The sequence below is a fragment of the Scyliorhinus canicula genome, chromosome 13 (genome assembly GCF_902713615.1).
Source record: "Scyliorhinus canicula chromosome 13, sScyCan1.1, whole genome shotgun sequence".
NCBI classification, from domain to species: domain Eukaryota; kingdom Metazoa; phylum Chordata; class Chondrichthyes; order Carcharhiniformes; family Scyliorhinidae; genus Scyliorhinus; species Scyliorhinus canicula.
The window spans coordinates 155,408,051-155,424,366 of NC_052158.1; the positions used below are offsets into that span (position 1 = coordinate 155,408,051).

The 16,316-nt window shown below is 49.4% G+C and overlaps 1 protein-coding gene across 2 annotated transcripts in view; it reads right to left on the reverse strand.

Moving 5' to 3' along the window:
* The window catches only part of fgf12a (fibroblast growth factor 12a), a 341,312-nt gene that overhangs the window by 257,849 nt on the left and 67,147 nt on the right, over positions 1 to 16,316 (reverse strand). The window lies entirely within an intron of this gene.

A 16,316-nucleotide genomic window follows, 5' to 3' on the forward strand; every position in this document is an offset into this window, starting at 1 on the left:
ACACTCCTGCTTTTCCCAAACTTCACCCAAGTGCTCCCCCCTCCCTCCTGCTTCCCCGTCTCATCCTCTTCTGGGCCGCCAGGAGCGGGAGGCTATTGAACTGGGTGGGGCAGCACAGATTTCCCTGCAGCGCACCGTTCCCAAAGGTACAGTCCGTGCCACAGGGCAAGGGCAGCAGCTGAGCGCCACCTCTTGACACTAAAGTTATTTAAATTCAAAACAATATAAATTTGGAATTTCAAATCCAAACTTGCATTAGCAACACGACCCGGATTTATGTAAAAGAAAAATAATCTGATTCACTCCTTCCGTTTAGGGAGGTAAGAAATGGTCATATTTTATATATTGTTTGCATTAATGTTATTGGGTTCAGATGCATGCAGTCAGCATGGCTGCTGGAGGCGATTAAGGGGTCGTGAAAGTGGGCTTTTCACAGTAACTTCATTTGAAGCCTACTTGTGACAATAAGCGATTTTCATTTCATTTCATGTTGTAATTCTTTAAATAACGCTCAATAGTTTAAGCTGCCTTTTTTGAATCATAAAGTTGACAAAGTAGTAATTGGAAAGATGCTTGGCATCTCCAGCAACTTGAGGAAAACTTGAATGTCAGCCATGGGTCAGTTCTCAGAAGGTCATGTGTTAAGTCCTGTCAGGAAACATTTATTTTTAAATAATCTATGTTTGTATCTGTGGGTACGAGACAAAAGTACAGCTTTAAGTAAATTAGCTTTTTTGTGTTTCTGTCTTTGGAAGGGTTAATTACTTGTGTTTGGTTCAGATGCCTGCATAATAATGAGGGTTTACAACATGAAAGTAAACAGGGCTAAAAGGAAAACTGGGTTGTTACTAAGCAACCAGGGGCCACCCTGGAACAGAAATAATTTTTGAGTTAGTTTTAAGCTTATGCGAGGAGAAGCTGGACAGAACAAGGAAGCTGCAGAAAGTAAACTCCCCCAAAAAACAAGAGTGTCCAATGTTTTAAGGGATTTATATTTCTATTGGTAAATATTAGAAGGTATAATTTTAAGTGGGTTTAACTTAGTGTTTCAATGCAAGGGGAGGTAACCCTAAAGTTAGATTCCAGCTGGACTAAATGGGTTTGCACATGTGGGGGTTTTGGTTTTGATTCAAACTGCACATCTATTATGCTTAGAGAAGTTACAGCATGAAGAATAAATAAAAGCTGTGGAGAAGGAGTCATTGCTTAGCAACCAGGAGCCATTTAAACACTTTTTGAATTTAGTTTTAGCTGAATTCATTGGCAGTTGTAGTTAGGTAGTGAGAGAGAGGGCAACTCCCTCTGCAAGAAACAGTTAGTTTAGAAGGTGAGAGGGAATGTTTCCCTCAGCTTTGCTAGAAGGAAATCCATACCATGGAGTATTGATTAAGATAACAGATGTCCAATGCATAAAGTCCAGTTAGTTAAAGAAGCTAGAGAGAAGAAGAAAAGTTTCCAGGCTGTCTGGGGATAACAGAACTGGGGAAATTGGGAACCAGAACAAATTATTGTTGAGTAAAGTCACAGAGAGTTGTGAAGGATTGGATCGTTAGAGGCCAGGAAGACATGTGCAGTAGTGCTAAGATTTGAGAGAAATTACTCCAGTTTGGGGGTCGTTATTTGAAATAATTGTGGAAATCCATGGCTGGACTTTGAAGTTTGTGCAAAAGCCTTTAAGACAAAGGAAACATGCAGGGAGATGTATAAAACCTGAGAGTGAAACCTTGATGAAAGCAGCAGAGGGAACACATTGCACAAAAGATTTGAAGTGTATCTTTTTGAAAGCGGAATTTGAAGTCACATGTGAAATCCGGTGTTCACCGATCATCAGAGGGGGGGGGGATTTTTGAGGAGAAATTCATAGACATTTACTTGGGTTCAAAGTAGAGTGTGTTTTACCACAGCCAGACTGTGTGTGCTACTGAGGCCATTATAACCCAAGATATACTTTGTACCCTGGCTAACCTTAAAATCTGTGTACGTTTATGAAGCTAAGGGGAGATTGAAGGAGTATTGGATCATAATCAATCTTTTCATGTTTAATTTTTTTTTCGTGTTGTTAACGACTAATTAGCGGTCCAGTGACTCTGTCCCTTCACGTTTTCTAAAGAAAAAGATAAAAGTTATGTTTTTTTGAGTCTGCATTCCATTCTGGGATCTTCTTACCCAGTTGCAACGTCGACTGGGATTGTAACACCGGAAACCAGGGAATTGAGACAAATGAATGTTTCAGGAAGACAGTTAAATTAAAGGGACAGAGAACGATAGATTGAACAATGTCCTTGTATGGTGGTCATGAGGGACATGGGGGTATCATCAATAGATCTCCCCCTGGCCTTCATGGAATATTAATTCCTCTATTAAGAGGGTGGGAGCTCTCCCAGTGGCAAGTGAGAAGCGGAGTTTAAAACCCTGTGCTTCAACCTGGGTCAGTATGCTGCAGATCGCTTGGCTTGGACCGGTATGCTGTAAGCTTGGACCTGTATGCTGTAAACTATACACTATTTTGTTTCTTTAATAAAAGGGCACTGTGCTGGAAGACTGGCCTCGGTGAGGTTATTACATTGGCGACGAGGAGTAAGCACGTTCTTTTCCTTTGAGTAACACTCATTTTTGAAAACAAGTGGCTTTTCCAGTAAGAAAAAAATGCTTCCCTTCGGTAAACTCAAACCCTAGGATGTAAGTGAAGAAGACTGGGCCCAATACACAGAGCGCATGCGTTACCTCTTGCAGGCCAACGATATTGAGGGAGATGAAAAACAGAAAGTGATTTTACTGACAGAATGCGGAGCCCCGACATTCAGATTGATAAAAGGTCTGACCTGTCCAGATGCCTCGACGTGAAGACTTTTAACGAGTCAGTAGACTTGGTAATAAACCACTATCATCCCAGGGAAACCAGTCATCGCATCTTTGACCGGATTACGGAAATTGGCAGATCATTGAATTCGGGCCGTCCCTGACCGACAGGTTGCAAGACGGATTAGTATGCGGAATAAACAGTGTGACAACACAAAAAAAGTTATTGGCAAAATCCAATCTGGATTCAAAAAGCATGACCGGAATAGCTCTCTCACTGGAACATGCAGAGAAAGGGTCTCAGGAGCTACACGGGGCATCAGACAGAAATGCCCTCCGGTTAGGGGGAGGGGCCTTGTGTAACAGTGACCATTCCTCACCTGAAGGCACCTTCAGCAAGATGTGTAAGTAAGATGCCGAATAGTCCATTACAAAATCAGAGCTCAATTCGCATCACCTGTCCCAGCACGGTGGCACAGTGGTTGGCACTGCTGCCGCACAGCGCCAGGGATCTGGTTCAATTCCGGCTTTGGGTCACTGTCTGTGTGGAGGTTGCCCTTTCTCCCCATGTCTGCGTGGGTTTCCTCCGGGTGCTCCAGTTTCCTTCCACAGTCGAAAGATGTGCAGGTTTGGTGGGGTTACGGGGGGCTTAAGTAGGATGCTCTTTCAGAGAGTTTGGTGCAGACCGGATGGGCCAAATGGCCTCCTTCTGCATCATAGGGGTTCTATGATTCTATGGCAGTCAAGAAAATAGTCTGTGATAGCCCAGAGGAAGTGAGGGAAACTATTCTGGATGGTTACACGTGCCAGATGATGGACTATTGCAAGCACAGCCAAGATAGAGGTATAGGAATTGGCAAACTGGGTGTTGTTGTTCAGGGAAGAAGGCAAGGCCAGTATTGGCCCACACCATGCAGCTATAACCACGACCAGAAACAGTGACAATGCAACAAAACTGCATCATTACGGCCAAGATCACCCCAAAGTGGTGGAACTGCTGGTAAACGTTCCAAGATTGTTCACAGCTTGACTCAAAATTAGGCAGGATGTAAAATAAGAGTTGCGTCTGATCTTGTCAGTTTTCCAATGGTTTAACCCCATTATTATCACTCACTATTCTCTCATGCCCTGGGTTCCAAAGGTGAAAGGACAGTGCTTAAACCACAGCACTGCAAGGAGACAATGATAAGAAAGGGGTTAAAACATATCATCTGCACAGAATGAAACACAGGCAGACGGGTGTTCCTCTGTATCAAAGCACTGGAGACAAACAGCTGAGTCCTGAGCACGCTCAGGGCATGAAAGAAGCAATTCCAGAGTCACACCAACATGATGGACTCCGAATTGATGTTAAACTATTATCCGAGGTAGCCCACCATCACTTTCTCAGGGCAATTAAGGTTGGGCAAATAAATTCTGCCCTTGCCAGTGACACTCCGATCCTATGGGCAAATGTTAAAGGAAGGAGAGGATTTACAAGATAACATAAAATTAAATCCAAACATCTTCTTGTGGTGAATGTGATTCACACTATATATAGTTGCCAATATCACTCCATGTATATATGTTCGTTATCTACCCATTGTAAGTGCAGTTGCACTATCCGACCACCAGGGGGAGTCGCTCTGGGAGTACGTGAGAGTTTGTACTGGGCTCCTCCCTTGGCTCCGCCCAGGACTCCTCCCCCTGGGATCGACGTATAAAGATCAGTGCCTTAGAGCCAGTTCACCTGAAGTTCAACAACGAATAGGCTGGCTCTGTTGCAAGTGTATTAAAGCCTCTGTTCAGATCCAACTACACGTGTTCGCTGAATTGATGGTTCCATCACTTCTATAAGGATAGAATTAGCAGAGGAAAAGTGGAATCAGTTAGGGACCTAAACAATCTATGAAGGAAGGGGGCATGGCTGATGGCTAAATGACTGTGTTGCATCTTTCTTTACCAAGGAAGAAGATACTGTTCAAGTCTTGGTGAAAGAAGAGTTAATGCAGACATTAAATAGGCTAAACATTGATAAAAGGGGGTGTCAGAATGACGAACAGCATCGTAAACCTGTTAGTCATGTGTGATGACCCTCTCCAGCCATGGTTTGGTCCAATAGAAATTGGCTACTGGTTGGAACTGGTTACTACCCTCACCAACTGGAAGGGGCGTGCAGACTTTTCAAAGTCAATCAGTCGGATGTTCCTCGTTACCACTCTTGGTTGGACCACAATGAAAACTTTTAAGACGAGCACCTCGGGCTAAACTGGCGGTCGAACCACTGTCTGAACATAAAGAGCCATCTGAGAGTTCCGAGATAGTGAGGGGCTTGGACAGGGCCCAATAACTTCAGCAGAGAGGTCAGTGAACTGGAGGCAGAGATCTAAAGCGATTGCGAGACAGATTAGAGGGGAGATGAGGACACTATTTTCACCCAGAGGGTGGCAAGGGTCTGGAACTCACTGCCTGAAAGGGTGGTCGAGACAGAAACCCTCAACGCATTTAAAAAGGTGTCTGGATTTGCAACGGAAGTCCATCAACCTGCAGGGCTACAGACCAAATGTTGGACAATGGGATTAGACTGGTAGCTTGTTTCTTTTGGCCAGCCCAGGACCAAGTGGCCTCTTTCTGTGCCACAAAACGTCTACGGTTCTAATGGCTCAATATCTCCTTTGATGAGGAAATGTTACACCTGGTGAGGGTGTAAAAGATTAACGGTCGGGGGCAGCACGGTGGTGCAGTGGTTAGCATTGCTGCCTCACGGCGCCGAGGTCCCAGGTTCGATCTCGGCTCTGGGTCACTTTCCGTGTGGAATTTGCACATTCTCCCAGTGTCTGCGTGGGTTTCGCCCTCACAACCCAAAGATGTACATGGTACGTGGATTGGATACGCTAAATTGCCCCTTAATTGGAAAAAATTGAATTGGGTATTCTAAATTTTAAAAAGATTAACGGTCCATTGATTATCAGTAACAGATGGAATACAATGTTGACAAATGTGAGGTTACCCATTTTGGTCGGAATAATAGTAAACGGGATTATTTAAATGATAAAATATTAAAATATGCCGCTATGCAGAGAGACCTGGGTGTGCTAGTGCATGAGTCGCAAAAAGTTGGTTTACAGGTGCAACAGGTGATTAAGAAGGCGAATGGAATTTTGTCCTTCATTGCTAGAGGGATGGAGTTTAAGACTAGGGAGGTTATGCTGCAATTGTATAAGGTGTTAGTGAGGCCACACCTGGAGTATTGTGTTCAGTTTGGTCTCCTTACCTGAGAAAGGACGTACTGGCGCTGGAGGGTGTGCAGAGGAGAATCACTAGGTTAATCCCAGAGCTGAAGGGGTTGGATTACGAGGAGAGGTTGAGTAGACTGGGACTGTACTCGTTGGAATTTAGAAGGATGAGGGGGGATCTTATAGAAACATTTAAAATTATGAAGGGAATAGATAGGAAAGATGTGGGAAGGTTGTTTCCACTGGCGGGTGACAGCAGAACTAGGGGACATAGCCTCAAAATAAGGGGAAATAGATTTAGGACTGAGTTTAGGAGGAACTTCTTCACCCAAAGGGTTGTGAATCTATGGAATTCCCTGCCCAGTGAAGCAGTTGAGGCTCCTTCATTACATGTTTTTAAGTTGAAGATAGATAGTTTTTTGAAGAATAAAGGGATTAAGGGTTATGGTGTTCGGGCCGGAAAGTGGAGCTGAGTCCACAAAAGATCAGCCATGATCTCATTGAATGGCGGAGCAGGCTCGAGGGGCCAGATGGCCTACTCCTGCTCCTAGTTCTTATGTTCTTATGTAACCTGTCAGTCATTATTAAACTGATTCTGGCAATTCTCAAATAAAATTCAAACGGAACTCTACAGGAGGGGAATGAGGATTGGAAGGCAGTCGAGGGACTGTGATCAGGAGCTGTGCTGAAGTCACGGGATAAAGGGCATTCGGGTCATCAAGTGATCTCAAAGAATTTGAGAATCGGAAGAAAAATTAAAAGCTCACATTAAACAGGAGTTGTCGAGTTGAGCAGCGCAGATCGGAGATTGAAGAGTTAGACGAGAGAAAACGGTGTTGAAGAAATGAAATGAATGAAAATGAAAATGAAAATCGCTTATTGTCACGAGTAGGCTTCAATGAAGTTACTGTGAAAAGCCCCTAGTCGCCACATTCCGGCGCCTGTCCGGGGAGGCTGGTACGGGAATCGAACCGTGCTGCTGGCCTGCTTTAAAAGCCAGCGATTTAGCCCAGTAAGCTAAAGCGAAAAGGAAGAAGATTCTCTTGATATTTGATATTTTAACTTCCTCTCTCTGCGGTCGTTTATATGAGAACAGACCCTGGACACAAATGGCAGAGGTGAAAGCTTTGCAGTCTTTAGTTTAAAAGTAAAGTTGCTATAGTCCCAGATGACCGCAGGCTGTTTTCCCCCTTGGAGAGGGGCGAGGGGCAAGCTTGAGAAGGGGGCGCTTTCATGAATAACCTCAGCCAGTACAGGGATTGAACCCACGTTGCTGGCCTTGTTCTGCGTCACAAACCAGTTTTCCAGCCAGTTTGTATTTAGTTTAATCAACATTTAAATGGTACAAACATTTGAAAAATTGATTTCCCATCGAGGACGTCATTATTACTCAGCTATCGGATACTTTCAGACCCAGAGACCACACAGACAGTGACCCAAGCCGGGAATCAAACCCGGGTCCCTGGCCCCATGAGGCAGCAGTGCTAACCACTGAGCCAAAATATCGAAAGGTGGAGAGATTCAGGGAGGGAATTCTGGAACCTGTTCAATCTGGTCTGCAGAGCGCCTTGGAATGTTTAAGTACTTGAAAGGTGCTATAAAAATGCAGGTGAAATTGAGGGCGGAAACAGGACCAACAGGGAATGTTGGCAGAGATGGGCATGGAGGAGAGAGGCAGCAACATATTCCAGGACCATGGAGAGGGAATGGCAGGCTGCAGAATTTCAGGTGGGGTTCTGGATTCAGTTATTGCTTTATGTTGAGTTAGCTGATCATACATTGGGGCAGCGTTAGAGCGGCTGAAATTGGCCATTGCCGCAACTTGGCAATCACCCCACTACAACATAACACCCCCCCCTCCCCCCGTCTATGTATGTGAATGCATATGCTTAAGAATACTTCTTTGTGCATGTATGCAGCCTGTCTGTACACCCTGACTGTGATGCCTCTCACAGCTGAATTGCATTCTCACATCAAAAGTCAAAGCTCGCATATTTAAAAGTGGCCCATTTGAGCGAGTCATTGAACAGAATGCCCTGATGCCGAAACACTCATTGTCTCTCAGGAGAGGAAAGGAAACTAAATGTAATGACTGTCAGGATTTCAGAGAGATTGCATTGTAAGTATTGAGTGCGGTATGGGATAAAATCTTGGGTTAATGTGTGTGTAGTAGTGAATGTAAGGAATCCTAGTTTGAAAGATTTTTGGGAGCCAGAGGTGCAATTAAGGCATTGTAAAAGCTTGGGCTAATGGGGTTTTGTTTGGATAAAAGGTGGTTCCCTGTGGAGTTAATTATTGTGTTTCAGTTTGGTAAGTTTGATGTAATTAATGGGAGGAGCGAAGGTCCCAGGCATTTTGCAGAAAAGCAGTTTTAGATTGGGATGTGAGCAGAAGTCAAGCATCTACTCTCACTGTAGTTCAGTTAAAGATTTGACTGGGGACAGACCAGAAACAGAACTTGATTGTGAACAGAACAGGCAGTTTCAACAGTGAGTTGAGACAGACAGGAGATTGCAAGTGGGGCTGGAGATGGAAGTAAAATCATAAATACAATTTCTGAAGACGTCAGCTCAAAATCCTGCACGGTTCTGACAAGATTGAGGTCTATCTCTTACATGTCTCAGAGTAGAATATCCAGACATCTCTGTACAGCTTGTATTCCTGAGTACTAACTCTATTTAAACGTGGAATGAGAGCCGAGATCATTTTGTTGTTTAAGTGGGAATAAAGGTAGTAGTTAAGGGGTATTGTGTCACTGTATTGACTAGCATTGTTTAAGGGGTGATTGTAATTTATTTTTCTTGCCTGATGTTAAAGATGTTTAGTAATAAAGTTTGTTTTAATATACCAGATTCTTATTTCACTCTGAAATCACACATGGAGCCTCCTCACAGGCTTACAAAATTAAAATACAATGTTGTGGTTTCCTAGCAATTGTTAGGGTCTGATCTGGGATCCCAATAAAAGGATTTCTGATAAAATTGTCCGAGGGAGACAATGACACGGGCACCACGGTGGCACAGTGGTTAGCACTGCTGCCTTACAGCTCCAGGAACCCGGGTTCGATTCCGGCTTCGGGTGACTGTCTGTGTCTGTGTGTGTTTCCTCCGGGTGATCCGGTTTCCTCCCACAGTCCAAAGGATGTGCAGGATAGGTGGATTTGCCACGATTAATTGCCACTCAGTGGGGCAAAAGGTTAAGTGGGGTTACAGGGATAGGTGGAGGCGTGGGCCCAGGGAGGGTGCCCTTACAGAGGGTCGGTGCAGACTCGATGGGCTGAACGCATTTCCTTCTGCACTGTAGTGATTCTTTGACTCTATGACACAAACAGCCAGGAGATGGCAGCAATGACTAATATCCAATGTTCTGCTGCCTTTATTTTAGCTCGTCCACTAAACGCAACAACCAGTAGAGGGCGGCAGAGCACACATGGGATTGTTCCCTTCATTGCACAAGGAATTTTGATTCCGGACACAGCTCAGAGAGACACACAAGGAGGGAGCCACAAGTCAGGCGTGTGATGGAAAACTCTTCCAATTGCCTGGAGGAGTGATTCTCCAGCAACCCCATCCAAGCCAAAGCAGCCCCTCTTGATCGGCTCCCCATGGGAAGTTAGTACATGGCCACAAGACCTCGACAAACTCAATAATGGAGGGTGGCGAATGGGAGGGACTGAGTGGGCATTGGAATGGTGGGTTTCAGAGGAAAGTATGGACGAGGGATTCAGCAGCTGCCGAACTGGGACTGGGGCAGAGCTGGATGTAGGTGGTCTTAATGGTAGAATGGGAACCACAAGGGTGGGGGTGGGACAGAGCATTTGACTGACCATATTACATAATAGAGATTCGCATGACTATTTGTCAAATAGGAAACCTAGGCCAGATTTTGCAGCCTCTCCCGTTAAATGGAGATTTGATGGCTCATTTCACCCACCAGGGGGAGACACTCCATGGAGGAACCATGAAACCCTGGCCCGGGATTCACATCTGGAGCATTGTGGGCAGTTTTGGGCTCCTTGAACATGATTTAATGGCCGGGCTGTGCAGCACAGTAGCACAGTGGTTAGCAATGTTGCTTCACAGTGCCAGGGTCCCGGGTTCGATTCCTGGCTTGGGTCACTGTCTGTCCAGTGTCTGCACGTTCTCGTCGTGTCTGTGTGGGTTTCCTCCGGGTGCTCCGGGTTCCTCCCACAAGTCCCGAAAGACGTGCTGTTAGGTAATTTGGACATTCTGAATTCTCCCTCCGTGTACCCGAACAGGCGCCGGAGTGTGGAGACGAGGGGCTTTTCACAGTAACGTCATTGCAGTGTTAATGTAAGCCTACTTGTGACAATAAAGAGTATTATTATTATTAAGTTAGAGCGTGATGGGGCCATTAGATCACGGGACAGGCCGAGGAAGAGAACCACGCCGGGCGTCAATTGGTTTGCCATCTAACTGGTCTACTCCCATTGGCAAAATCAGGAACTCGCCAAAATCGTGGAGAGAAAGCAATAATCACCACTTTCGGCCAATTCACGGGAGCAACCCCCTATCCAACGGCCTCTCGTGAGCCAACCACCTCCCCAGCAAGTGGTGGTAAGTGGTAGGACATCTTTTAAAAATGTGAAGCTGGCGGAAGAGCTGCTGTGGGGATCCGAGGAGGTGATTAGCCATCTTTGTTCCCAGGCTATCAGCCCGGGGGTTTGAAGTGGGGGGGGGGGGGGGGGGGGGGGGCAGTCTCGGTTGGGATGTATCTCCATTGGGTGGGGTGATGGGTATCTTGGAGGCCGCAGGTCGGGAGGTGGTGGTGTAGTGGATTTTGTCGCTGGACTAATAATCCAGACACCCAGAATCATGCTCTGGGGACCCTGGTTCAAATCTCGCCATGGCCCAGGTCCAGGGGGTAATGGATGGCATGGGGAGCATGCTGTCTGGGAGTGCCCGACATCAACACGAAGGGGGCACACTCCCTGAACGACCACCTGTAGATCATGTACATGTGTACATGCTTCCCAGGGAGTGTGCACAACAGCTACATCCAGGGGCAGTCGGAAATCCTCGGCTTCTTCGAGGACCACCCCAGGGTGGCCGGTTGGGGGATAAGGGGTTAGTGACACCAATACAGCAGCTGGTGACCGATGCTGAGACCTGATACAATGAGGCCCAAGTGGCTGTCATTGAGCAGCGCGTTGGTGCTGCCCTGCAGTACACCTCCCAGGGGGTGGCCCACTTTGTGATGGTCGGTTTGTGACCTCCATTATCTGGCACAGGAGCGGGGCGATATGCTGGAGGTGGAGGAGGATGAAGAAGAGGAGGCGCCAGACCAGGGTGATGAGCCCGGGGAGAACCCACAGGAGCAGCTGAAGGCTGAGAGGACAGGCGGCAGCGGTGAGGATCCGGTGATCCCAGAGGGCCGGGGTAGCCCTCATCCTCGCCCGCTTCACATAGGACTTGGCCTCGTCAGTCATTCCCCCCTCCCTCCCCCATCCCTCAGCCTTCCCCCTCCCCCCCACCCTCTCCCCTACCCCCCCACCCTTCTCCTCCCCCCCACCCTCTCCCCTACCCCCCACCCTTCTCCTCCCCCCCACCCTCTCCCCTACCCCCCACCCTTCCCCTCCCCCCCACCCTCTCCCCTACCCCCCACCCTTCCCCTCCCCCCCACCCTCTCCCCTACCTCCCCACCCTCTCCCCTACTCTCCCCTACCCCCCCCACCCTCTCCCCTACACCCCGCCACCCTCTCCCCTACACCCCCCCACCCTCTCCCCTACACCCCTCCACCTTCTCCCCTACACCCCCCTCACCCTCTCCCCCAGCCCCGCACCCACCCTCCCAGACTCTGTGTAACATCACTCCAGGGTGCTGGGACTGTGTCAGCACTGTCAGCGGGTCACTGTCGAAGGCAGGCGGGTGATGATAACCCGCAGAGAGCTGAGCGCTGGAACTCCACAATCTATGCCATAGTCTGACCCCTGCCTGTCTGCTGAGTGTTCGCTCACACCCATCACCTGCCCACAGTGTGCTCGGGAGGGGGATATCCCATCCATGCCCAGGGACTGGGGTGGGGCTTGATGCTTAGCCCACATTGCGGGAAACAATGCCAGAGGTGTCTTATTTCTCGAGGGCAACTTTTAAAAAATGTGTCTCCAGCTGCCCCTGGCCCTTGATGGTGCGCCCCACCTTTCCCACCCCTCCAAACCCTCCCCACCCAATTTCACCCTCCCCCCCCATTACCCCCAAACCCCCTGTGATCCTTGACCTTCTTAACCTTCCGTGCTGTACCGCTGCTGCGCCCAGGTGGGTCCCCAGGAGGCACATCAGAGATGGAGGAGGTTGGCTACGTATCGCGTCCAATGGCCTTCGATGGACCTGGCGGGTGCCCACTGAGGCCCTGGGGGGGCCGAACCATGGGACTTGTCTCGTTGTTGACATGGCGACAAGTTGAGTGGGGTTGGTTGTGAATGTTCAGTTTAAGTGCTGCTCTCCCTTGTTAGCGGGAGCGGTGGGCAGAATCCCAGCGAAACACGCTGGTGGGACAGCCATGTGCAGCATGTTGCCCAGGAGCCTCGTTAAGTGGACCAATTAAAGTTTGATTTATAAAGGTGACAGCCTGGCTGGGCCAAGCATCAGGAAACTCGCGCTAGTTTCCACTCGCAACCATACTTCCAAACATTTCCATTAAATCACGCCCCTCATCTATGAAAGATATATTTGGACATAGAGGTAGTGCAGCGAAGGTTCACCAGACCGATATTTGGGATGGCAAGGTTGGCGTAGGAAGAGAGATTGGGTTGAGTGGGCCTGTAGTCAATGGAATTTAGAGGGACGAGGGGGGATCTCCCAAAATGGATCCAATTCCAACAGAGCTGCACAGGCTGGATGCAAGAATGTTCTTTGCTCAGGCTGGAGGAGGGTCCTGTACCAGGGGTCAGAGTCTCCGGATACGGAGTAGAGCAGTTAGGACTGAGATGAGGAGAAATCTCTTTGCTCTGAGGGTGGTGAATCTATGGAATTCCCGACCACGGAAGGGGCCAGGTGACTGGATATATTTAAGAAGGAAATAGAGATTTCTGACTCAACGGTGTCAGGGGGTATGGGGAGAGTGCAGTGTTGAGATTGAGGATCAGCCAGGATCATGTTGGATGGGGAGCAGGCTCGAAGGGCCGAATGGCCCACTCCTGTTCCTATTTTCTACAGAATCATGGAATTTACAGTGCAGAAGGAGGCCATTCGGCCCATCGAGTCTGCACTGGCCCTTGGCAAGGGCACCCTACTTCAGCCCACACCTCCACCCTATACCCGAAACACAGTAACCCCACCTAACCCTTTTGGACACCAAGGGTAATTTAACACGGCCAATCCACAGTGGGATCCACATGGACTGTGGGAGGAAACCGGAGCACTCGGAGGAAACCCATGGGAAGAACGTGCAGACTCCGCACAGACAGTGACCCAAGCCGGGAATCGGAAATGGGACCCTGGAGCTGTAAAGCAATAGTGCTAACCACTGTGCTACCGTGCTGCCCTTATATTTCCACAGATCTCAGACATTGGCCAGGGAGAGCGACGAAAGCGATGTCTGGGGAATGGATTTAGTGCTGAGGGGTGGGGGGGGGGGGGGAGTATGGGTGTGTGTGTGAGTATGGGTGTATGTGTGAGTATGGGTGTGTGAGTGCCTGTGTCTGTGGGTGGGTGTGTGTGGGTGGGTGGGTGTGTGTGGGGGTAGGGGTGGGTGTGTGTGTGGGTAGGTGGGTTTGAGGGTGTGGGTGGGTGTGTGGGTAGGTGTGCGTGTGTGGGTAGGTGGGTTTGAGGGTGTGTGTGTGGGTAGGTGGGTTTGAGGGTGTGTGTGTGGGTAGGTGGGTTTGAGGGTGTGGGTGTGTGTGTGGGTAGGTGTGCATGTGTGGGTAGGTGGGTTTGAGGGTGTGTGTGTGGGTAGGTGTGTGTGTGGGTAGGTGGGTTTGAGGGTGTGTGTGTGGGTAGGTGGGTTTGAGGGTGTGTGTGTGGGTAGGTGGGTTTGAGGGTGTGTGTGTGGGTAGGTGGATTTGAGGGTGTGTGTGTGGGTAGGTGGGTTTGAGGGTGTGTGTGTGGGTAGGTGGGTTTGAGGGTGTGTGTGTGGGTAGGTGGGTTTGAGGGTGTGTGTGTGGGTAGGTGGGTTTGAGGGTGTGTGTGGGTAGGTGGGTTTGAGGGTGTGTGTGTGGGTAGGTGGGTTTGAGGGTGTGTGTGTGGGTAGGTGGGTTTGAGGGTGTGTGTGTGGGTAGGTGGGTTTGAGGGTGTGTGTGTGGGTAGGTGGGTTTGTGGGTGTGGGTGTGTGTGTGGGTAGGTGTGCGTGTGTGGGTAGGTGGGTTTGAGGGTGTGGGTGTGGGTAGGTGGGTTTGAGGGTGTGGGTGTGTGTGTGGGTAGGTGTGCGTGTGTGGGTAGGTGGGTTTGAGGGTGTGTGTGGGTAGGTGTGCGTGTGTGGGTAGGTGGGTTTGAGGGTAGGTGGGTTTGAGGGTGTGGGTGTGTGTGTGTGGGTTTGAGGGTGTGGGTGTGTGTGTGGGTAGGTGTGCGTGTGTGGGTAGGCGGGTTTGAGGGTAGGTGGATTTGAGGGTGTGGGTGTGTGTGTGTGTGGGTTTGAGGGTGTGGGTGTGTGTGTGGGTAGGTGGGTTTGAGGGTGTGTGTGTGGGTAGGTGGGTTTGAGGGTGTGTGTGGGGGTAGGTGGGTTTGAGGGTGTGGGTGTGTGTGTGGGTAGGTGGGTTTGAGGGTGTGGGTGTGTGTGTGGGTAGGTGGGTTTGAGGGTAGGTGGGTTTGAGGGTGTGGGTGTGTGTGTGTGGGTTTGAGGGTGTGGGTGTGTGTGTGGGTAGGTGTGCGTGTGTGGGTAGGCGGGTTTGAGGGTAGGTGGATTTGAGGGTGTGGGTGTGTGTGTGTGTGGGTTTGAGGGTGTGGGTGTGTGTGTGGGTAGGTGGGTTTGAGGGTGTGTGTGTGGGTAGGTGGGTTTGAGGGTGTGTGTGGGGGTAGGTGGGTTTGAGGGTGTGGGTGTGTGTGTGGGTAGGTGGGTTTGAGGGTGTGGGTGTGTGTGTGGGTAGGTGGGTTTGAGGGTGTGTGTGTCTGTGTGTCTGTGTGTGTGTGGGTAGGTGGGTTTGAGGGTAGGTGGGTTTGAGGGTGTGTGTGTGGGTGTGTCTGTGTGTGGGTGGGTGTGTCTGTGGGAGTGACAGTGTCAGGTTCTCAGTCCAGCACCACCTTCACACGCGAGCCATGGCCAAGCTCCATCTGGCTCTTCGCTGCTTCATTCTCACCAATCACCGTCCAGCAACTTCTGTTTAAAAACTGGACGGCTGGTGGAAGGGAATGCCATTGGGAATCCCAGTTTGCTCCACAGTGTGAATCGAGGCCCAGAATCAAAGAGCTTTCACCTCCGGCTCAGGACGCTGTCCCTCCAGGTTCAGTTCCAGGGGTCTGGACACACATTCCAGGCTGATTCTTGACTGCACTCCTGTGGCACCATCTCTCCTCTCAGCTGAATGTAAGCAACCCCAACTCATTATTGCAAAGCGGAGCAGGGGAGTTAGAACATACAGAGCAGAAGGAGGCCATTCGGCCCATCGAGTCTGCACCAACCCACTTAAGCCCTCAATTCCACCCTATCCCCCTAACCCCTCCTGACCTTTGTGGACACTAAGGACAATTTATCATGGCCAATCCACCTAACCTGCACATCTTTGGACTGTGGGAGGAAACCGGAGCACCTGGTGGAAACCCACACAGACACGGGGAGAACATGCAGACTCCGCACAGTGACCCAGTGGGGAATCGAACCTGGGACCCTGGCGCTGTGAAGCCACAGTGCTAATCACTTGTGCTGCCATGTTGACCAAATATTCCACTCCAGTCAATAGCACAACGTAATACACTAGGAGAGAGAAGCTGAAATGCAATTCTGATCATTACTGCCCTCCGATGTCAGTTTCGAATCATGGTTTGATTCTTTATTGCTTCTTCGAGATTTAAAAAGAAATTTAGAGTACACAATTCATATTTTCCAATTAAGGGGCGGTTTAGCGTGGCCAATCCACCAACCCTGCACATCTTTGGGCTGTGGGGGCGAAACCCACGCAAACACGGGGAGAATGTGCAAACTCCACACGGACAGTGGCCCAGACCCGGGATCGAACCTGGGACCTCAGCGCTGTGAGACTGTTTCACGCCAAAATTGGGCCTGGCGCCGTTTCGGCAATTCTCCAGGCACCGCAAATCGGCATGACCGCGGAGTGCGCCGCACAGCCGGGGCCCATTGACAAGAGGCCCGCTCAGCAAACCTCCATGCCCAACCGGCCGCGTTCCCGATGG